This window comes from Hyalella azteca, unplaced genomic scaffold (assembly GCF_000764305.2).
Source record: "Hyalella azteca isolate HAZT.00-mixed unplaced genomic scaffold, Hazt_2.0.2 contig10174, whole genome shotgun sequence".
Lineage (NCBI taxonomy): Eukaryota > Metazoa > Arthropoda > Malacostraca > Amphipoda > Hyalellidae > Hyalella > Hyalella azteca.
The window spans coordinates 157501-181572 of NW_025940220.1; the positions used below are offsets into that span (position 1 = coordinate 157501).

A 24072-nucleotide genomic window follows, 5' to 3' on the forward strand; every position below is an offset into this window, starting at 1 on the left:
GTGTTTAAATTAACGGCCGTTTACATGGAAGAGCCGTCAAATTATGGGACGGAACGCAAGGATATTTCCATCCATCACGAGGCACATGCAAAATTGCAAAATAATTCGTCACCAGGCCCCGCGAGACGTTTTTTGCGCTGCTAACGACGCAGTGTGGGGTCAAATGAGACATCTTCGTCGCAAAAAATGTGATGAAAGGAAGTTAAACTCTAATATGCTCCATCATTAAATGCGTTCCAGGCCTCGGGCAGAATCAACGATAACAGGAAATATTTAGTTTACTCGTACGAATTTCAAGAGCACGAATGTCAAAAAAGTCTGATTTTACACTGGCAATGATTTATTTGTAAAATAATTTATTTCGTAAAAATCCAAATAAAAAATCATCAATGTGCGGAAGTTACGAGGAAATTCGAGAGAAAGAAATTAGATAATTGAATTCATTATTATCGATGGAGCTCTGAAGCAAAAGGCTCTAAATTCCAGAACAAGCGTTGGCGCTAGCGCAGCTAGATTGGATACAAGTTCGAGGATAGCAGAAATGAATGGACGTACTTACTATACTATACGACGTACTATATGGATAGTAGGATGCTATGAATGGATAGCAGCAAAGAATGGACGTACTTGCACGTGTTTATAACCCAGCATGCGATGAGTACACCGGGAAATGCTGATGTGACTTTCAGCCGCGTTATATGCGTTGCACGACTGTATAACATGGTGCTGAAAGCAAGTTGATAATTTCCAAAGCCTAACGAGTTAATGAGACCCCATTATACGAAGAAAAAATTATTATATATGTAAATGAAGATACTTCAAGCACCGCAGGCACTAAGCTAAAAAAAATTAGATCAGTACTCACAGCAGTGAGCGACAGAGAGCGCATTTTTTCACGACCCCCGTCCGTCATGGACGGACGAATGAACGTCACGGACGGACGGACGGACGGACGGACATGACGAGCACAATAACGCCTTTTTTTCATAAATGAGAAAATGTGCAAAAAAAGTTAGTAGCTAGTAAAAAGGCCCACTCGTACGATTCCAATGTCTTATTTTCCAAGTCTGATGAAATGTTCAATAATATCACTCGGTCTTGCTGGCGGAGCATAAAAATTCAAAAAGCATCCTGAAAGCATTAAAATCGGGAAGTGATTGTACAGATTTTATTAATTCCGCTGTTGAAATCTAACTTCAAAATTGAAATCATGCGCCAAAGCAAGAGTTTTGAGAACATATTTAAACCTCGAACGAATTTTACTTCTACCAAATGTTGACCGTAAAACGTCATCACTATTCTCGGACGGCAGACATGTTTGAAGGAGCTGTACTGAAAATAGTCCGGGAGAGCAAGCATACGTGTGGAGGCTGCTATACATCAATCGATCCGCTGCTAAAACACCATTTTAGTTCTTTAATAAATAACAACACTTCTATCTACACGCATTACGCACGTACTGACAAGCACTAAGAGCTTTAACTATGAGCGCTTACAACTTCGATCCATAAAAAATTAGAATATGATAGAGATTCATTAATAATAGTACTTTGTGTTAAATTTGATAGCTCTGCGTTCTGCTGTAATTTCAAGTCAAATTCATCGTTGACCTTACACACTTGGATCGACTTCCATGTTCCGAAGTTAAATTATTAAATGAATAACTCCACGATTTAAAAATCGTAAACGACGATCGTATGTTCTACGTTTATTGCAAATTTAAACTAGAATTGAAAGGCATTGTTTACACTACAATTGAAAGGCATTGTTTATACTAAATGGGATGAGAGTAAGGTTTACGATATTGCGGTAGTTTGAGTAGCTAGCCCCGTGGCGGTTATCACAAGTCGCAGACGTTTCATTTCATGCCTCACTTCACTCGGAAAATCTCAACTCTTATCAAACTTCTTGTTGACTCCTGTTAGGACTTTTGACGTGTCGGCTAGATAGTGTATACCGAGCACGCAGCAAAAGTTGCGTTGCAGGATTTCTCGTAATGTCTCGCTGGTATCCGAACATATTCTTGAGAGAAGTCACTGCATACAATCAATGGAAATATGGAACTTTTAGATGAAAGAAAGTTCTATCGCAACAGAATTCTAAATGTAAAATTAAACCATACACAAGTATCTGAAAAAAATTAAGAAACATTAATCAGTTTATGCGGACAATACCGTGTCTATTATTTCTTGGAATGTCGTGCGTATTCTTTGAAACTGGCTGTTATGATTGACATGACGCACAGAAGTATTTTTTCCTATTATTCATCCGATTATTGAAAATTTTGCCATAATAAATTAATAGGTAATACCGCAAAAAAACTACATGGTCCATTTACCAGAAAAATCAGCAAGCAAGCAACTAATTAAATGCCTGCAGGGAGACCCTAGCCAAATAATTTAGGTCCACTTGTGATTCGCACACATCAAAGTTGACTAGAAAGGAATTAAAACTTAAGTATTGCCATTGTAATTTATACTAGACGCAGCCAACGTCGGAAACATGGAACAACCAATGAATAAAATGCAGATTAAAAATCACGTGACTCCGATGAATACAAACTAATACAACTGACAACATGGGCATTTCATTTTCGGATGCAAACTGTTGGTTGAAAACGATCAGAGCAACAAAGATGCAAACTGTTTGTATAGGAATCGATCAGCGAAACAAGGGTGCTATGAAATGAATACTCAAGTTGAATCATGACCTGAGAAGTGAATGCTCGTAGAATCAATTGATGGCGCAAGACGCGTGTAGGGAGATTCTGTAAATGGCGTTGTGATGCACGAGCGCGACGTACGAGGCACTAAAGCTAGGGTCAGCCTCACCAGTGCCAATCTTATATGCAAATGGACATATGAGAAGGAAGGCACCGCAAGGCAGCGCCACAAATCCTCTTGTCTGTTCCAACACTAGGCAATTCCCCTGGGGTTACTGCACTCCTTAGAGGGATGTTGCATATTCAAGAATTCAGATTGCTTGATTGATATTCAGCAAGAATTCATGATTCCACAAATATTAGTAACATTTATACAATATAGATTACATTTGTGAAAGGAAATAGGCATAATTACTCTAATTTCTAGCTTGCTGTTGCGCATTATGATAAAAAAAACTTGCATGCTAAGAAAAAAAATATTTCGAGTTAAGTTTGGACCAAATAGTGAGCGGAAATGGATGATAAATTATAGGCGCTCAATATTAAAAAAATCACAATTAAAGCAGCTTTATTTGGCACTGCAACTCGTATCGCAAAAATGTTGCTTCTTTTCACTGCGGGCAAATGAGTGATTATAGCGCAGTTTGGTATTGCGTGCCCCGATGCTGAAACACAGTCATATCCGTTACGTCGACTGATTTGTGATGATCTCTTGTAGACAAGTTAAACAATTCGGGTACCTGTTATGCAATAACATGATCCAATGTAATTGAATGCGCACGTAAATTAATTTGAAAACCAAATATAAATACGTGAAAAATTCACAGATACATTTAGCAAATGCAGTTTCAAAACGTTCGAAATATTAAATTAAGCCTAGGAACTCGTATTCATTCACAAAATACTGAGTGCTTTTTTTCTTGTTGACATTATATGTTTACGTCAAAAATAATGTATAATTTGCAAGCTTTTTATAAACTAAGAGCAAAGAACGACTTAGTATTATGGTGAAAAAACACTCCTGTCAAAAAAGTATTTTGGAGTGATTACTAGTTTTACAAATTTCATACTGGAGCGGTTAACAGTTTCTAAGTCGTCAAATCTTCTTGTATATTTCATTAAGGCCAATTGAATGCACAATTGCACACCACTAATTTTCATTCACAGTAATTGAGCGGGTGGCATCGTTTTGCTCAGTGGTTACAAATTCAATTCGTCACGATGTACTATGATTGATATTAGACCCTTCTTCAAATTCATCACGCATGTAAAACAGGAAACCTCGGCAATTATAAGATCCTGTAGATGACGGAACATCCGTTATAGTCGCTGCAGTAAATCGTGCATCACGTACGAAAAACGTCAATGAAGTCGTAAAGTTGTCAATGAAGGCTTTACACGAGGGCAGGAACATTCATTTTACGATTTACGAGCGCTTAACTGAAGGCTTATAGCGGTGTGATTAAATGCAGACACACTCCAGGGTCACACAAGAGCACTCGATGTATCTGAACTTTGAGGGGCTATTGGACAGCGCTATAAAAGCTCCAGGAAATGCGGTGAACAACATGGACCTTTTTTCGATCAGCAAGGGTTAGGGGAGTATGAACATGATATATATGCTTGTGGATCAACTCAACCAAGTGATTGAACAACTTTAATGCATGAACAAAAATCACGACAAGAAGGATTTCCACTACAGTGGGGAATTGAAAGTAATTAAATAAGAGGCGTTGAGAGCACCACATATATATTGTTTGATGAATATGTGTTCCGGCTAACCATAATATTAATCAGTAACGAGTGAAATGAACACGCGTAATTTTATGCAGATTGTGCACCATCACTGATCCGAAAGTAACACAGGTAAAACGAAAACTACGCTACAATGGCACAGTTAAATTTACCCATCCATTGTAATTCAAAAGGCGAATAATTTTCATGGCACCATACAGAAATTAATTAAACCACAGTCAAACGTTGAAGATATTTAGACCCCAAAATACTCAGCTACAAACTACAAATAAATATTCGCGATCAGAACGCAAACTAACTTTAAAAACAACGGTGTTTCCAAATCGTGCTAGACTTAATAAAATATAACAGATGCATTTATTATTGGGTGAGAATATCAGTATATATAGTAAGAGGACGCGTGCGTGGGCGACGAACGCAAACTAACTTATATATAACGATAACGATTAATTTAAAACATGCTAGACTTTATAAAGTAGAATAACAGAAGCATTTATTCAAAGCGGAGACTTAGTAAAGTAGAACAGAAGCATTTATTATTGGGTGAGAATATCAGTAGCAAGAGGATGCGCGCGTGGGCGACGAACGCAAACTAACTTATATATAACGATGAATATAAAACATGCTAGACTTCATAAAGTAGAATAACAGAAGCATTCATTCAAAACTGAGACTTAGTAAAGTAGAACAGAAGCATTTCTTCTTGGGTGAGAATATCAGTAGCAAGAGGACGCGCGCGTGGGTTACAAGGGCGCGTCTCTTTTAGCTGAAGATTTGATGGACCGACAAATGAGAGGCGGCAGTAGCAAGTGGCCGTGAGGGGCTAAAGGGCCTCCTACGCCTCATCAAATTCCTGGATTGGAATCATTCATGACGAGAAAAAAGCGGCATCGTCATCATGATAAATCTTAACGCACAAAGAAAAAAATATAACGCAGTACTCACTGCAGTGAGTGACAGAGAGCGCATTTTCTCGTCGACGAAAACGTGAAGTCACGGACAGACGGACGGACGGACATGACGAGCACAATAGGGCATTTTTTCTATTAATGAGAAAATGCGCTAAAAAGTACCCTGAAAACAGCAGTTATGACTGCAATTTTACAAAAATTTACAACAAGTACCTACATTCTAATCCATTCAAAATTCAGCATCCAAATAGTGAAGAAAGTTAATTACTTCGTAAACACATAATGCCAATGGCCTTCACTTGATCGAGTACACAAGATTCAAACTAGACAGGTTCAAACTCCAACATAATTATGAGTGAACACCAGATTAGCGACGGCAGAAGCACTGCAGTTCATTATTTTAAGAAATAAAATACATCCGAAAGGGCCCAGTGCGGCACTTCATATAGAGTTCACAATTTCAAAGTTTTTTATTAGAAGCGTGAATAAAAAACACACTAGTCACCTTGCCGGAAAACAGTACCTATATAACTTTATGGAACATCAATTTTTTACACTGCGATGGCTGAACAGAAACAAGTGGACCAGCACTAACGGATTGCCCAAGCAAATAACTGTCAGATAAACAATTGCAAGTCTGAGACTTAATCTCCGTAGGAATAGTATAGAGAACGCATAACTCATCTATACAAGGACGCTGAGTTGTTGGCGCTCGAGTTAAGACCCGCATGCTTTACGGCGACGAGCGAGTGAATGCTAACTTGGAAACATTTTAGCAGCGAATTTATTTTTATTTCAGAGAAAAACACAAATTTAGGGGAAAAATAAAAAGGTTCGTGTAAAATGAAACTTATACTGGATGAAGTTCCAACAGTTAGACAATTCTCAATAAAACTAATGGAATACCTCATAAAAAAATATGAATGAAAATAAATTCATGAATTTTAAATTGCCTATCATGTTGGTTTTGTCCACAGAATTTTCCAGAACGGTATTTGTTTTGCGGATAATGGAAAATAACAAGTAGACAAAATTGGAGAAGCATAACAAAAAACTTCACGTATAATCTTGCACACTGTTCATGAAGGTTTGATACAATTGACAATATATTCATATGTACGCGCAACGTATAGTCTATAATCCGAGTTTTTCATATTGTGCACATGGAAATAACAACCGAAAAAAATTCTCATACATTAAATAATTAATTTCTTTGCATAATTCAAAACGTGCAAAAGCTGCTTTAGAAGGTTTCCCCCCTTAGCACGCAGCTCCCATATATATAGCATAGTGCCATCTTCGTTTCATTATGCAGCTCTTAATATTTCTTGTTACATTCTTTACCGTTAATAGTTTTAAAGACAAATTTATTCGCCGAATCTCAACCTTTCCTCTTTTTTCATTCCGTTATGGGTATTGGGATGTAATGCAGAAGTTTCTTCCCAACAATCTATTCACGTAGGTACACTTTTTATATTCGTTTTATGCGCCGTACTTCTCCAAGAGAACTTGATGACGCTGAGTTTACAGTTGACGAACTTCGTGTGAAAATTATTTTGGACCTAATCGTGTAAGGAACATTTTCGTAAGATCAGTGCAACTATCTATTTGCAATTTAGGTATTTCTTACGATAAATTCGACACAGAATATTCAGAGCCTAATTACGATCATCTTACGAGTATGCCTACAGAATTTCCTAGTCTTGTAGGGCAAGACGCCTTAGTTTCGCGGAACAAAATACGGGCTTCATTTGTTAAGAGCCCCAAATAAGAGGGGCGACAAGTGGTAATACTTGTCTCATCAATTAGGTCATGGGAGAGGAAGGCTTGTTAAAAGCACGCTCTAAGAAACTTATTAGCCAACAAGATGAGAAGCCTTAGAGGACAAAAATTTCTATAAACTAAAACAAAAGCTACCGGTTACAAAGGACCACTACATACGTAGAAGCTGATTTGATGCAAAACATTCCCAGCTAATCGATTCTCTTACTACAAGATGGTTTTGCAAGAAGTTGTCTGCACTCAAGTGTCTGCATGCTAAGTACCTACAAGACATAATTAATTCACTAAATAATTTATAAAATGTAAAGATAATGCAGGCAAAGACAACTACCGTTCAAAAATTGATCGATTAATGTAACTATTTCAACTAATATTTTGAACTTGATCTTGTGAACTTCATTAATTTAGCAAAATATTAAGTCCCGTTGTAAGTTGTGTCGGCTGTAACAGATCGAATTAAATTTTGTTTGCCATTAAAAACAAACTCGCACATCATTCGCACAATCAAACACAAGACTTATGACGATATTTGCAATCTTATTAAAACTACCAACCAATCAAATCTACCCACAGAACCGCTAGCTTTAGAGGCCACTACTACCATTTAATCAAACGCTTCAGGTTGAGAAATTTTTATCATAACATATTTGAAAGAAAACGGGCTATACGAGACTTGAACGCATGCCAATGAAAAAAGTAGACACTTTGTACTGTAGTGTCTTTTGTACGACAACTGGGGCTTTGGAGAGGAACAAAGTAAGAAGTAGTTTGAAGAGAAGTAAATAATCACACGCTTGAAGTTAGGTGTTCCGCTAATTTATTTCATTCAAACCATGATTCATTAGCACAATTAATGAATGCATAAAAATATAAATATTCTCACACCTAAATTAACCATATATCAAACGGTTCGTTTTCTCATTAAACTTTGATAATAATGGAACCCTTTGCCCAGGATTAATTGTACGTATCAAAAAAGTGGGAACGTTTACAAAATCATCAGTCCTTTGTGTACCCAATAGAGCACAATCCCATGTATTTGCAGTAAGGAAGATGTACTGAAATTCCTAATAGCATGGAAGAGAGGTAGTGTCGAGCGGGTCATTTAAGGCAACAAAAGGTTCTACTATGCACCGTAGCACCATGGGAGCTATCGAGGCGATGATCAAAATAACATAGACAATTTTGGACATACGAGTACATGCCATCAGCTGCTAGAGTTCAAGTACTGCTCGGACAAATTAAAATCTTTCGAGTTCCAAAATGTATAAATTAAGCTGATCAAGTACTGCTCGGACAAATACAAATTCAACAATATCTTTTTATTATGTGGGTCTCGCTCATTTTGGACATACAAGTATATGCCATCAGCTGCTATAGGAGTACATTTCCGAGACGTTGTCATCGTGTGCCTCACACCCACGCTAGCAAACCGCCAGGTATGGACGGCTTCCTACTTCTACTCGCGCCCACTGTTGAACAGTTATTGCCCTTAATTATCCCTTAGAATTGTTCACACTCAAGGACTATGATATAAAAAAGGTTACACGTGATAAAAAACTTTTATCAACAAAAAACCGTTTTTCCCTTTGAAAAAAAAACATAAAAAAATTACCAACAATCGTCGTAACGATAATTTACTATTAACATGAGTTTTTACAGCAAAAAATTACACCGTTATTTAATCCATATCAATAACGAAGAATAGCCTTGAATGACATTATCAAATATCACAAGATAATAGAGACTTTCTAAGTCATGCGCGACATAGTACCCAAAACATAAAAGAATCCTGGACTTCTTTTTATTTAATTTAATTAAAAATTATAATAACTTAATTCAAACGTTCAAATAAACTTTGGTACTACTGCTTCATCTAAAAAATGTGTCCAGTCACTCAAAAATTTATACAAGATAAACATGACATCCCAGTGACACTATATACGGCTACCAATATATAAAATTGATTTGCAACACACACTTTATTCAATCAATAGTTACAATAACATATATATCTGCAGAGACAATATGTAAATCATATTTTCACATTTTTGCCCAAATCGAACACTTTTCTCAACATCGGTTGCAATTTCACTTAGAAGTTATCACTCTCACTCAAGGGCTACTGCCTAATTGACTATACAAAGGTGATTCGAGACGATCTGTACTTCGAAACAACATCGGTAATTTTTCCATAACTGGTACGTGAGCGAATAATATATTAGCGGAAATTCTTCATACGCACACATAAATTCATTGATCCGTCAAAAAAAGAGGACGTTAAATTGAAGCGCACACAAAACAGTCGAGTTTCGTGTGACGCTCCGAGCATCGCATCTGACAGCAAGATAAGTCACCGCGCGTAGCAGATGTCTGCGGTTATCAATGAAAGTTAGAAAGTGAGAAGGGGAGAAGTGTTTTCTCGCATCGCTTTTCTCGTGTCGCTTTTCTGATGAATGAGCTGATTATAACAAACCTTCTACTGAAATAAATACTTATAATTAATAGAAGTATTTACTATTTACCGACTGTATATCAAATAATTAAAAAGCGAAACATGTTACTGCAATATATCTCTCTCCAAATACTGAAGTCCTGAGTTGGAAGTTCAAACCATAATGATTCATTTCATGTTCATCCTAGGAAGATCGAATATTTTAATATGTCGAAGCAATACACTGGATGCTTAACAAACAAATCCAGAAGTATTTGGTAAATGCATCACTCGCATGCTCTAATTAAATTCCGTTCCATTCACTGATAGACGGAATAATTGTATGGGTTCCACCTTCCACGTATTCTTGAATGAAATATGCTACTAATAAGGCATCATCAAGCATATTTTGTACAGTGTAATCACCGTATAAATTATGCTCTTAGATTTTTCATATAAAATATTCACATAATCTACGAAAAACATCTCCGATCCATAGAATTTTCATAGATTTTAAGCCACTGTTATAACTGCCAAATACTAATCGAAGCTCGAGAAGATCGTATCAGTGATCGATTACTGTTCAAATATATTCCTGTCACATAAATAAACCAATAATTATGCAGGCAAAAATAAACTAATACTTATGAAGCCGCGAAGCAGGAATTCCCCATGTAAACAAAAAAACGTCCAGTAAAATGGCTCACACATCCAACAGCACGCCGAGTTGGCATAGCCTTTTATATCCCTGGAACAATACTGGACTTGTACAGCATGAAGGCCGCAGCCCAGGCTTTATATACGTGGTTAATGTAAAGCGCGACAGCGCATACACGATTCGCGATCAATTGATGTGAATTGGACTTCATCTCAGGAATCTGATGAATGAATAGGAATGTTTTTACGATTTTATTGTGAACAAGAAGCATTCATTCACGACAATATTGGAGAGTGGCATCCAACGAGGGTAAAATAATGAAAAACTGGAACTTTTGCCAAAGAAGCCTAAAATGAGCGTAATATAAATTCAAAATGTGCTCTTGTGTATTTAAGTGCGAATGTGTAACAGCGTCGTATAACGCTAATAATGATTGTGAAAAAATCATCGAAATATTACGATTGTACTCAAAGACTTAGCTTCCGTTTTCAACTCGTGTATTCAAACACTTAATTTATAGACAATATATTAATCTTAATTTTATCCTCGAAATATTACGGTTATACTCAAAGACTTTGTTTCCCTTCCCAACTCGTGTATTCAAACACTTAATTTCTAAACAATATACTTGTCTTCTATAATGGTGTCCTCAAAATATTACGATTGTAGTCAGAGACTTTGCTTCCGTTTTCAACTCGTGTATTCAAACGCTTAATTCATAGACAACGTACTTGTCTTAATGGTATCCTCGAAATATTACGGTTATACTCAAAGACTTTGTTTCAGTTATCAACTCGTGTATTCCTACACTTAATGTATATACACTAATTGCACACTACACTGAGATTGAATTGAATAGGACGATTACTTGAGAAGCTGAAGCGAGGTCGTGTGCTGGAGATCAACAACCCAGTAAGCAGTCTTATATGGAAGCATGCGTGGGAGACGAGCAAGGACATGCTATGCCCGCCTCCATTGTAAACTGCATCAGACAATACTCCGCGCTACCACACTCAATACTCGCTCTGCATTGTCCGAATTACCAAGAAAAAACAATACTATCCTTGTAAACTGCATCGGCCACAATACTTCGCGCTACCACACTCAATACTCGTCCTGCATATTGTTCGAATGACCAAGAAAAAACAATACCATCCTTGTAAACTGCATCGGCCACAATACTTCGCGCTACCACACTCAATACTCGCTCTGCATTGTCCGAATTACCGAGAAGAAAACAATACTAGAAGTGGTTGACGATACGGAACCGAAATAAAGTGAACTCGGTTGTTGATGGAATTTAGCTGCACTTACAAAACAGTCAATATCTGTGAAAATTAAAAAAAAGCCTGATTAATGAAATTATAGCGAACAACGCTATTTCACGACGAGTAACATTAAGTGAGAACAGAAATAAAACAGAAAATTAGAGCACCATGGACTGCACATTGAATTTTAATAATTTAACGTACAATCTGCTCACTATTTGCTTTACATTACTGATGAACTTGTACAAGCACATCAACTCTACTGCGTTCTATAATGCACGCCTGTAAGCTCAAGGCATAAAATTCACATCACGATATCTTTGCACTAGTCCACACGCTACTAAGATTTATTACGTTGAGGCAGTTTATCAGCCGCAATTAGTTCTAAACAAACAGCAAACAATAAATCTCAGAACTGTTTTGCTTTCATGCCACCTGTCATTAGGCTGCACGGAACGGCGAGCATTATAATACAGTTTGGATATAATGAACATAAATGTTGTATAAAATGAAGTATAATCATATCATTAAACAAGTAATGGATGACCAGCGGTTAATTTTAAACGAAGAGCAAGTCGTCCTTCACGCACGACTTCTCTCACTAACTCCTTGAATTCTAGACCGGTCGGTAAACTCAAACGCATCTTAAACACGGCAATCGCTGGAACATGGAACATGGAATAATTAAAAATATTATTATAAATAATATTTTAAATCGAAATATAAATATTTTTTAGATCTAATAAATAATATTATGGCTGCAAATTTACATTATATTCGTCAACGTTTGTGAATCAAGCCAAGCCATACAATTTCCTATAGATTGAGATAGTACAAGTAATTGTACCTACAAACAAAATAACGTAAAAACTTATAACTCAAAGAAAGAAGATTCGATGGCTTGTCGTGTAACGATACCGGTAGCAAGGAAAAAGAACTGTAGTACAACAACTTTAATGTCAACTTAAATAAAATTAGAGATTATGCGAGTGCATTTTGAAGATACAATTCACGATGAATTTTTTCAAAAACCATGTTTAGTCAGCATTCAAACATTTTCTCCATGTGTCACAGAAGTAGAATTTTCAGACATCTCTTTTCCACAGAGAGTTCACAGAAACAGAAGTCGATAAAATTTTCCGTTTGTGGATCCCGTTTGCAAAAAGAAGAGAACAAGATGTCACTTTCCCAGTAAACCCGGCAATGTTATAAGCGCAGGTTGTTGTTTGGTCCGATGAGCGCAGTGGCGATGCTATGCATATGATCAGCGTTAGAGAAATTCGATAAGAACGGTCAGACATAACTTGTAGCGTATCTACAATAACAGCCAGAAATACGATGGGATCCTTGGCAGTTAGAGCATAATAACAAGCCTGCGCTGGCTCTCTTATTGTCCAAGTTCAATTTGTCTGCTCACTATACAAAGTTAAGAATTTCTTGTTTGAATATATATATCTGTCTCAAGCGCACAAGGAAAAATTATCCAATCACAACATTGAATAAAGAATTTACCATTGAAATTTTATCGCACCCTTACAAAATTAATGAAGAATCCAGGACGGAACAAGTTCAATCTCAAATAGTATCAAATTTTGGCCATCAAAAATGGAGATTACAATCCAAACAAACAATAATTACAATCCAAACAATAATCATTAAATAATCGAAATAGTTGCAATACACGCGTTGACAAATAGTTTCAAAAGTTCCCCATTCATTTCCTAAAAAAATTGAATTACTGGATATTTCGGAATGTTTCCCGAGACGAACGCCTGCAGATTAGTGTACATTTCTATATTATTCAGTGTAGCCTCAAAATGTTACAACGTTAATTGAAAAACGATAAAAAATTAATGTAAAATGACATTTAAAACGTTTTCAAATCTATACTCTAGTTCAGCAAAGTTGTCTATTTAAATCTTAAAAAGTACTTGCGTAAATGGCGTAAAGTTAATATAGTTATAATATAGTGAATAGTGTCGTATCTGCGTAAGATATCATGAGTACTCGATGAAAAGAAAAAAAAAACCGTGGCGGCCCGAGATCTACATAGGAAGTAGATTCATTATATTGCCTCTAGATTAATTCGTTTCCGCAGTAGTTTAGTTTTAAAATGCGTTAGGTAATATTTGTAACATTTTACCTAAAGCTTAATACTTTGTAATATACGCAAGATACGCAGAATCGCCATACAACCGTTGATCGAAAATAAGCCTAAAATATGAAGAACAATTTGACGTGCAAAGAAATATCGAATTCAATACCCGATCATTTTCACGTCGAATTGTAAACACGCGAAAAGCCGTAAGACCAGATCGAAGTCGCCATCGAATACAAAGGGCTTCATAAATTGGGTTCGTTTCCACTGTTCCAAGGGAATTGGCAAAATTGTCTCAGAGAAGAAGGCCATTCGGTGACATCTGCTCGCATTTGGCACGCGCGGCACGAGCGCAATAGGCCGTACTTACTCCCCACGCATTGGATATTGCATTCCAACGACATATTTATTCCTTCAATAGCCAATCACACCAGTCAAAGTCCCATTGAATACCAAATTAACTTTCAAGAAGTGCGAGAAAACTGAAACAAGGCTATTCGAACCAGTATTTGTTTGCATCACTTCAGCCCAAAACAGTATTAAAGTTAGAGTTTGGGCAAAAGGTTTTCAAATTATTTCCTGAAACATAAAATTTTCCTGTTACATGTGCATCAAGAATTATTAAATATAATACTAACATTGTCTACACTTTCCTCGCCAATATTGTCCAAAAAATGTGAAGAAAAACAACAACCCACATTTAAATTGCCTACAAGTTTTGGCCAACGGAATTAAAGCGAATTTGTGTTAACGAATGAATCCTGCAATGAAGTGAATATCAAAAATGGTTCCGCTGTAGAGAAATAGGTTCATTTATTGAATTACTTAAAAGACATAACCATTATAAAAGTAATTACTAAATTAATTGAGTAATTCGGTGACGTTGCTACGTCACCGGAAACATGCGTACATAAAGCTGCTTATTAATGCTCAGTGAGGGATGAAGGTTCGGGAACATATCATATCCGAGGAAAAAATGCTCCAAAGCTGTGGGGATGGAGAGGCAGCGATGCAGAGGCCGTCAGAAAATACGCTGGAATGCTGCTTGATATGCAAAGCCATTAAAGCCACAGGCCTGAAGTAGACGGCAGAACAATGAAGAGTGCAGCTACTCTTACACTACATCAGCACCATATGACAGCTTTCGGCGCTGTTGTAACTTAATAAGATATTCATTATATAGAACTTAATAACTTAATTAGATATTCATACGATATGAAACTATGAAGCATACGTATTAAAATATTCACAGTTTTATATAGGTAAAATAAATAAAAATTGCATACCTCAAGACAATGATGAACGTTCTTCCTATAACCAAAGCTTAATGTGAATTTCATTTATTTCAATGAAAGAACATATTGAAAATAACAATCACGATGCGTGTATCCTTCCAAGTATTAATGACAGAAGTCCACAAATGAAAAATGTAATTAGATATTGAGATTCGAAAGTAGTAAAAAGTTTTATAAAGCTATAAAAAGTATAATTAAAAATACACATGAGTATTAGAAAATTTCTTTATATGATTAGATGGGTGAATTTTACCTTGCCAAAAAATGCCAAAAAACTGCCTATGGAATTGATGGCGGAAGATAATCAGTGCGTTCGTGTACAATTTTGGATTAGGATCTTAAAATTTAACCATTTGCAAATCGATGAACTGATGCACTTTTACATTATGGATGTACACTATTAATTCCACTTCATTTTCGAAAGTGGCGTTGCCACTAATGCAACGGGCGTGATGAGAAATGTAATGAAGTAAGGCTGAAGTTACAAATCAAGTCTTGGATCAACACGATGAAACTGGCAACAAGATTCCTCGGGCTCGCAATTAAGTGTTTTGATACATAGAATTATCGAGGCTTCTTCTCACTGCTACACATTTATGATGTCACGCAATAACGATTAAAATGCTTAGTCATGCAAAGTGGTGGTAGCTACGTCATTTGTAATACATACAATAATAAAAAGAAACGTCAGATAGTCAGAAATCAGTTGCATCAACTTTTGTTTATGAGAAGCCTTACTCAATTTAGTCGGCATGCTTCAATGGTGGTTTTAAAAATAATTCAACGATAAACAACGCGAAAACAATTGTGTAAAGTGAGAATATATTGTTGTCAGTATACGAACCTAATTAATCCGCACTAATGGACATAAACCAACATTCAAATGCATGGGCGACAAAGGCCAATAAAAAGAATAATTAACCGCAAAAGTTTCCGGTCCCTTCGCGTACTTGAGCAGAGATCGCAACGACGGACGCCCCAAACTCATTAAAAATAGAGCCTGAAATGCCAAAAATTTTCCGCCTAGCAATCAAAATCAGGCAGCAGAAAATAGGCATGTGAGTTTTGACATTAAAGTTGGGGTAACTTCGCGGGTACGACAGGATGAGCCTGATTATAAGAACCGTGGGAGCGACGCAGTTGGCACATGTTAGTCACGTATTTGTGAGTGCGAATGATCGTTAAAATGAGTCAGCAAGGAGTATCAAAATAAATGGACACGACACCAACAAAGATCAATCGTTTAAAGATTTTAATTGAACTACGGAGTAAAGAACTAATTTTAAAACTCGTGAGAATTGTAGAATATTATCAAGACTCAAAAATTTTATCTCGGAAAAAATGTATCTGTTTGAAGTCCAACGTAGTGGCAAAAACAACGAGCTTCCGCGTCTACAGTACGAGAATCTCTTTAACAGCCAACGACCACTTAAATGGAACATCGACCTTGCATCAAGTGTTTATTTTCCATTCAACATTCGGGTTTAGAGAAATATATACATAGAAACCTCATAATTTTTCCTTGCGTGCTCGATAATATTATCTACGCTACCATGTACTTCAGATTCATGAGAAACGTTGTTCATTTAACAATAATTCTTAAGGGCGTAATTAATTAATTAAAACATTCAGTTCAAAATTCGTTTGAGGGCTACAGCGTCGGAAGCAAACTGCATCCAAAAATTATAGTTGTTTCCTTCTCCACACAATATGATCCTTACTGCTGAACCGCCGAAACGAGTAATTATCTTAGCATCATTTAAACATATGTTACAACAAAATTATCAACATATGCTCAACAAGTTGTCAACAACCGAGACTTTCGTTGTAAGTTTAAAATGCTTAATGAGTAAAAGTAAAATTATGATGATAATGCTTCCTAACCTTAAACAAAAAGTCGGTAAGGTAGTAACAATCAAGCTAAACGCTTTGGCACGTGTTTCCGTTTACATGCACTACAGGAAATGACAAGTGATTGTTCCATTAAGTGGAGAATTTCCTCGCATCACATGCAAGGCATCTCTTCAGAACGTATACTGCACTTCTCTACAGCATTGAGCGTCGCAGAACACGTGGTCAAATGAACTCTTTGATATCATCTCTTGAATGCATCCAATCATAAGAACAGGTGGAATTACTTTCAGAGAAAGCTACTTCATTTGTAACCATTGATTACGATATGCAGTATTATAATAGTTGACTGAATCAGAAAACATGATACATGGCACACTTCTGGAACCTGAGAATAATTAATTAATAAATTTAATTTATAGTGATGTTTCTAACTATTTTTAAATAATTCTTTTATCAAAATGTACTCACTATTTGATTCTTCAACAGTGCAGTTTTTATGTAACTATATATACTTTATATTTGTATTAAATGTGGAACAAAATTAGATTGTAAAAAATTAGACCGGATATAGAATACGGTATCTTGTTTGATACCGTATTACTAATGCATCCTATTGTCAAGTTATCCTATACTAACGTAAAATGCATCCTATTGTCAAGATGATTTTACAACGTGATACGGTGCGCGGCAAAGCACCGACAAAACCGAGGCCTCCATGAAGGGACACATTTTTAGCACAAGGGGAGGACCAAAGAACTAGGGGAGGTAAGTCAGCGGGCGTTATGTATTGGCAGTAAAGCTCCGATATTGGCGGGGGAAATAAAATACCCGCAGCTTTATAATCTCGAGCCCCATGCACCAGCACGCTATAGGCAGGCCTGTTAAATTACCGTCTTGTTTTATCGATGACCATCAAATGGACGATGATCGAACAGTGGGAAAATACGTGGAATTTTAAAAAGAAATTGGCGGCTTGCGCATGCTATCATATACCGGTAGGACACTTTTTAGAGCTTATCCTATGCGGGCTCGTACATAATAATATAATAATATCAAAATAATATAGACACATGAGAAATTCGTTCAACACAGTATATATAGAATACGAACCATCTTAACGAAAAATATGAACCCTTTTTTTACTTTATCAGAAATCATTCCGGAAATATGCTTGTATGTGTTTCTCGCCTCGCGAACATTTTCGCACAACATAATGTGAAACGAAACGTAATTCTTTTATTTCAATTCTACCTTTTAATTTCGACATACGCAATCAACGGATATTTGTTTCCATTCTATGGTTAGGTTAGAAGTAATTGGCGGCGAGAGTTTGCAGAACGTTCTTGAATGATTGTCTAGTACACGATTCTTGCAACAGAACACGAGAAAGAAAGAGCAAATTCCATAGAGCCGAAGAATCAGGAGTACGATTGCATTGAGGACGATTGCATAAATAAATAAATAAAAAACTTCGCGTTGTTAAGAAGATGCAAATGTAACGTAACCGCCGACACTTCATGAACGTGTCTCAAAGAAATGAAATGCACTTACCGTGTGAAACTGCTAACAATATTGCGACCAATTCAAACGACGGTAAACAATAGCACGCAGTTAATTACTCTGAATGAGCAGAAAATGCTTAGACTGTATTTCATCAAGTTGTATGCAGTAACCAAAATATTTCGTTTTCTCAGCCCTTAATGAAGAAGCAGCCTGTTTATAAACATATAACTCAGTACTCACTGCAGTGAGTGACAGAGAGCGCATTTTCTCTTCGACGAAAACTTGAGGTAACGGACGAACGGACAGACAGACAGACGGACGGACGGACGGACAGACAGACGGACATGGCGAGCACAATAGTGCATTTTTTCCATAAATGAGAAAATGCGCTAAAAATTAGATAAAAAAGTAGTGTCAAATGAACTTTGCCCCTTTTTGCACTCATATTGACTAAAATATTTCACGTCTGGCGACTGCAATGAGCAATATGTTTGCTCTACAACACTGAATGCACTTCGGTAGAGACGTTATAGTGCAAGTTGTCCGTCATGCCGGGACTTGCTAAGTTCCGCCTCAGTCTAACAATTGTGAACAAGTATTAGTGACTCCATACAAAAATTACAGCATATACCGCACAACCTCGATCAAACTTCCGCGTGTAATTTGCACGAACGTTTTCAGACCCTCTTAGCTTCTGTAAGTTTGCCAATTAGTTGATAAATGGCAGCCTTCAGAGATAAGTCAATCTCCTCACCAACGGGCTACTCATACACTTGCTCTGTTTTCCAGTCACTGGTCACCAGCATTTTTTGGAATTTTTTTAATACATTAAAAGTTTTTTAAAGAAGTATGTAATTAAAAAAAATTATAATAGCACATCCGCAAATATATACCTATGCATCAACGACTCTTACGATAAGAGAACTGGTACTCTCATACTGCGGATGTTCACTTAACCCTCTACCGCCATATATCACTCTCCGGGAACATAACATTCAACTTAAATTATACGTAAACTATTGAGTGTATCAACCTGAGGACGTTTGTACGCAACATAGAACATTTCAAAGTTGTAGTACGTGGCGGCAACCATCAGTGCAAGTCATTTTGTGCTCACTAGAACGTCTCCTTTTTGGGGAGTAGGCTTGTGACAATATTGCTCCGGTTACTCGTGTCAGGCAGTAGAGGGTTAAAACAATTCTCGTTAACTCATGCATATACTGTAAATAAGACATGAGCTAATCATGCATACACACTTAGACGTGGTCTGAAACACTCAAATAAAAAGTATCAGATGCATGCTACTGTCAGCACAGAAGTCAGTAGAAATGTTGGACAATTTCCCTGGGCAATATTCCGTCAGTTTCCGCCACAGCCCCTGCGTGCTTCCTGTTGTCAGTGGGGGGCCCTCTATCTCGAGGGTCGAAAGTTACGCCGAAATTTAACCTCAGCGAGGAAATTTTCCGTACTGTTGGGATGTTAATTGACATGCGTTAGAAGAGCCCCAAGACTGCTGACAAAGCTCCACTCTGATAGCTGCTGAAGAATATAGTGCGGAAAGGAAGAATAGATTAAACTTAACGAATTCCGAGAGCCGCTCTACAAACGGACGCTCTCCGTACTTTTAAATAAGCATCCGATCTCATTCGAAAAATGTAGAAATGCACATCACTTATTTGTCACATAAAACGAACCATCTTTCGTCATATTGTGTTGCAGTTCTTTCGTTGGATAAGCTATTGCATCAACATTTCATAAATTTATTGAGAAATAATGTGTATTATCACGAGCGAAAACGTTTCCTAGTCAGCAGCTGTAGGCGTACGAGGTATAATGCAAAGTACAGGCAGTAACTGTGTGTGGATCTTATAGTTCCATCCTCCCCACCAAGCAAAAAGCAATTCTTAACGGTAATTTCCCGCCATGATTGCCTCTTCAATTCATGGCAGGGCTTGCGCTTCAACAGGACGAGCACGCGCTAACTCTACGGATACATGAAAGTGCAAAAAAATTCCTGTACGGACGGTAAAAATTACTCCCAAGGATTAGAAAAGATAAAGCGTGGCTGAAATTAAATAAGTTAAGCAAGGGATTACCTCGATTGTAACATAGTATAACAGGAATCGTTTGCAGAAGCCATGATTAAAAGAGAAATAAATACAATAATTATCTACGACAACACTACTACAGGAGGTAGTAACAATATGAAAACATGCCTTCATATTGAATTATAAATATATCGTAAAAAAATATTAGATAATTTAACCAACAATCGTAAATAGACTTGCCTCGAGCGAACAAATGTAAGCAGAAAATTAATATATTTCCTATTGTTGCTATAAAACGTGTTTAAGTTAAACGAGGTATTCAAGTAAGCAAGTTCTAGTCTGAGTATTACATGTAGCATTGAATTATATTGACGTGAAATAACAATCATCACTGACAGTGAACTGCATTGAAAAATCTACATGTCACCTCAAACTTTAAAGCTTGTTCAAATCGATGGATATCAATGCATTTGCGTCAGAGAATTTAAGCACCAGAAATTCTATATGCGAAATTCCTCGCAAGCCATAAAATCCTTAAAATGAATCTTTGCAAGACAATACCCTCTTCGCCGCCTTTAATAACATTAGTAATTGTTCTGGTACTAAAGCCAAATAATATTTCCCTATCCTTGCGTCGCTGAACAGAATTCAAATTTTCTGTCTTCGTACTGAGTACCTATAGGAGATGCAAATAGTTTGTCTTTGTAAAGAGAACAGAAGTAATTGAGTGGCCACATATAATTCCCAACGAGACGTAACCGAAGGAAGGACTCGCAGCAAATGCAGTATTCTCGACGCTTTTGCGATAAGGACCGTCGCTTTAAGAAGAACACTCGACAGAATTAGAAAATCGGCCCCCGCCTAATTACGAACTCGCAAGTTTCGAGGAGATTGTCTCCGTCGACGATGCCAATATCAAGGATCGGCGATTCTCGAAAAATCACCGAAAGCGACGTAGAACTTCTAGGGGCCAGTATGGGATTTCTGTTCATGGTTTGAATTAATGTTCTTACAGAGATATTTTTTAACGATTTCATGTAAATTTTTATACCCACTTGAATTTCTACATTATTGCGTAAATTTTTCCTTCTAGAAGTGATACAAATTTATAATCCGATCGGAAGCACAGAAATCAAAGTAGTCACATTGTGTGAGAAAAACAAACGTCTTTATTGCACTTCATCAGTTAGCGCAGGAGTCGCAACACTAATTAATCAAAATGGATAATGGATGAAGCGCAGAGGAGTTGCAGGCCGCGGCGCTCTATGCAAATGTGACCACGGCGTCACGCCACCTCGTGTCTGGTTACCGTTCTCGCGCAGGCAAAACATTTGTTGTTGCTTGTTAACCAGTGGGCCCATACTTTAAAAAAAAAAGGTAAGAGATCGTAAGTTCATCAGCCAATCATTGACGGTATTTCAAGCAAAATCCACCAATCGTAGACAAGAAAATAGAGCGTAAGTACTTACGTTCACTTAGCGAATTTTGAAAGTACGGCCCATGACTGCAAAGAACTAAGTCACTCAAATGAAAAATACACTCAAAGGTTTATCGAAAAGTTAAATTTCCTTTTTTTTCGTTTTTATGTAATGAAATGCGCCTAAAAACATAAGTTGATCGATAAGTTAACTTTTTTACTTGTCACGCATCCACGGAATGAATTTCATTTAACCACCATCATGACACTGACAACTTAGTTATAATCAGCGCTGGATCATCAGTCGTCTCAAGAATTACCTCGAGTAAACATGACCGTTTTCGTCACTCAGACGTCGGCTATCAGGAATATATTTATGATCATCCTACAATGTTTTCATCGTAAGGCAGACTAATTTGGGAGCACCAGCGTGATGGTAAGTTGACAACAACGAAATTCTCTTCAGCATAGACCGTTTTCGTCACTCACACGTCGGCTATCAGAAGTATATTAATGATCATCCTACAATGTTTTCATCGTAAGGCTTACTAATTTAGGAACACGAGCCGGATGGTAAGTTGAATGATAAGGGTAAGGATGGTAACAACGAAATTCTCTTCAGCTAGCTACGAAGGGGACGACCACAAAACTCAAGCAAAGGCGGGTCTCAAATTCCAGCTGTGGAGGACAGTACTGAAGCAGGCAGATTATTCAGGCCATCCTGGACGGTGCTCGTCATAACAATAAAAAGCGACGCCTCGCAGTAACTGGATATCCATAAAATATATCGTGAGAGGAGAAGTCATGACGCGAGAAAAAGAATCCCGCCCTGAGATTCGCGTCCAAGCTTGACTTGGCTCTGCAATATGTAATATAATTTTAAAAGGTGTAAGAAATGACATGCATGAAATTGGATGATAAGCGCCTTCGCATAAAATTCAAATAGAATCTGAGAAGAATTTACAAAAGCATTGGCGTTAGTTTAGTAAATCAATATACAGACAATAATTTTCATCGCAGCAAAAAAGTAGTAGAATGAATACTGAATCAAGTAAGAGTTCAGTTTTAAAAGAGCGAGCCGTTGTTTAAAATTTTTTTGTTGTTAAAAAACAACAACAACAAATGTCCTCTCAATAAAAGTTGAACTTCCAATTTATGAATAATTATCAAGATTTATTCGTGTGTCAGCAATACAATGCACATTGGAATGAACACCATAGCAAAAATGTTACCTTCAATAATAATAATATATAACATACCTACTATAATTATTGAAAACAATAAACATAGCAATTGGAAAATAATCATAGCGAGAAATAAAACTAGATATATTATGAGAAGAATTCTTGTTTTAGCGAAGAGGCTAGAGATGCACCAGAGCCTCTTTGTCGCATGAGCAAAACTAATTCAAAGCAAGCACCATCAAAAGCCTCCCGAGATCGTCAATAGGATTCCATAAAACCCCTGGTCCATTCCTACGCATTTGAGAGGCCTTTCTTTATCGGCCAATTCTGCATATCGTGCGTAGCGCAGAAATCTTGGCAACCAACAGTCACAAAAAAATATTACTGAATGACGCAACCCAAGTCAAATTCGTACACGCACAAATCTTACGAAAAAATGAGTTTCTCAAGAAATATTCTCCTCAAGAATGTCGTGATGAAATTCTGTCCTTGCCTTGTCATGGGCGATTTATACAAAAAGACGTGCTGCTTCCCAGTTTTCTAATGTTAAATTGTAGTGCTGAATTCAAATGGTAGTAAACAAGTTTAAATAGAATTGAAAAATAATCAACAACTCTACTAAGAACCGAAAAATTAATTAATCCCAGATGTTTCGACCTGCACGACAAGAAAAAAATCAGTTGTTATAAAGAAAATACGACACAAAAAAATTTTGCCCACAGAAAAAGCTCAGTTTCATTCAGTGACAAAATATAAAATGACACTGCGTTCACCACAGCACAGACAGAAAACGAAGATAAATCACATCGACTGAAACGTGGAAAACATCGCTCTCACACTCAACAGTCCGCCAAAAACTATAAAAAAAGCCTGCCTCACAATAACAACCTAAAGATGCAAACTGTCTGTGTTTTTCGCGACAAGGGTACATTTACAATCGATGTTTTCAATGATAGATTTTCAGATCTCGAATGCAAGTCTTTTTGCGTAGAGTGGCAAGATTTCTAGGTGCGACATTGCCTAAAAGTGAACACTGCCGCGGACGTCATGCCGAGTTGAGATCTACTAAATCAGACAGGATTGCGCTTGTCGCACTCAGTGCAACCGTCGCGCGGAAACATTTTGTTCGCGGCAAAAGATTCTGGATGGCGCGTGCGAGGGGTGTTTTTGGTGCAGGCTGCGGATAGGAGAGTACAAATAGTC

General features: G+C 37.1%; 1 protein-coding gene across 5 annotated transcripts in view; it reads right to left on the minus strand.

Annotated features, from left to right (window-relative positions):
* LOC108666937 (disco-interacting protein 2 homolog C) overlaps window positions 1-24072 on the minus strand; it is a 224650-nt gene that overhangs the window by 127896 nt on the left and 72682 nt on the right. The gene's annotated exons all lie outside the window — the stretch shown is intronic.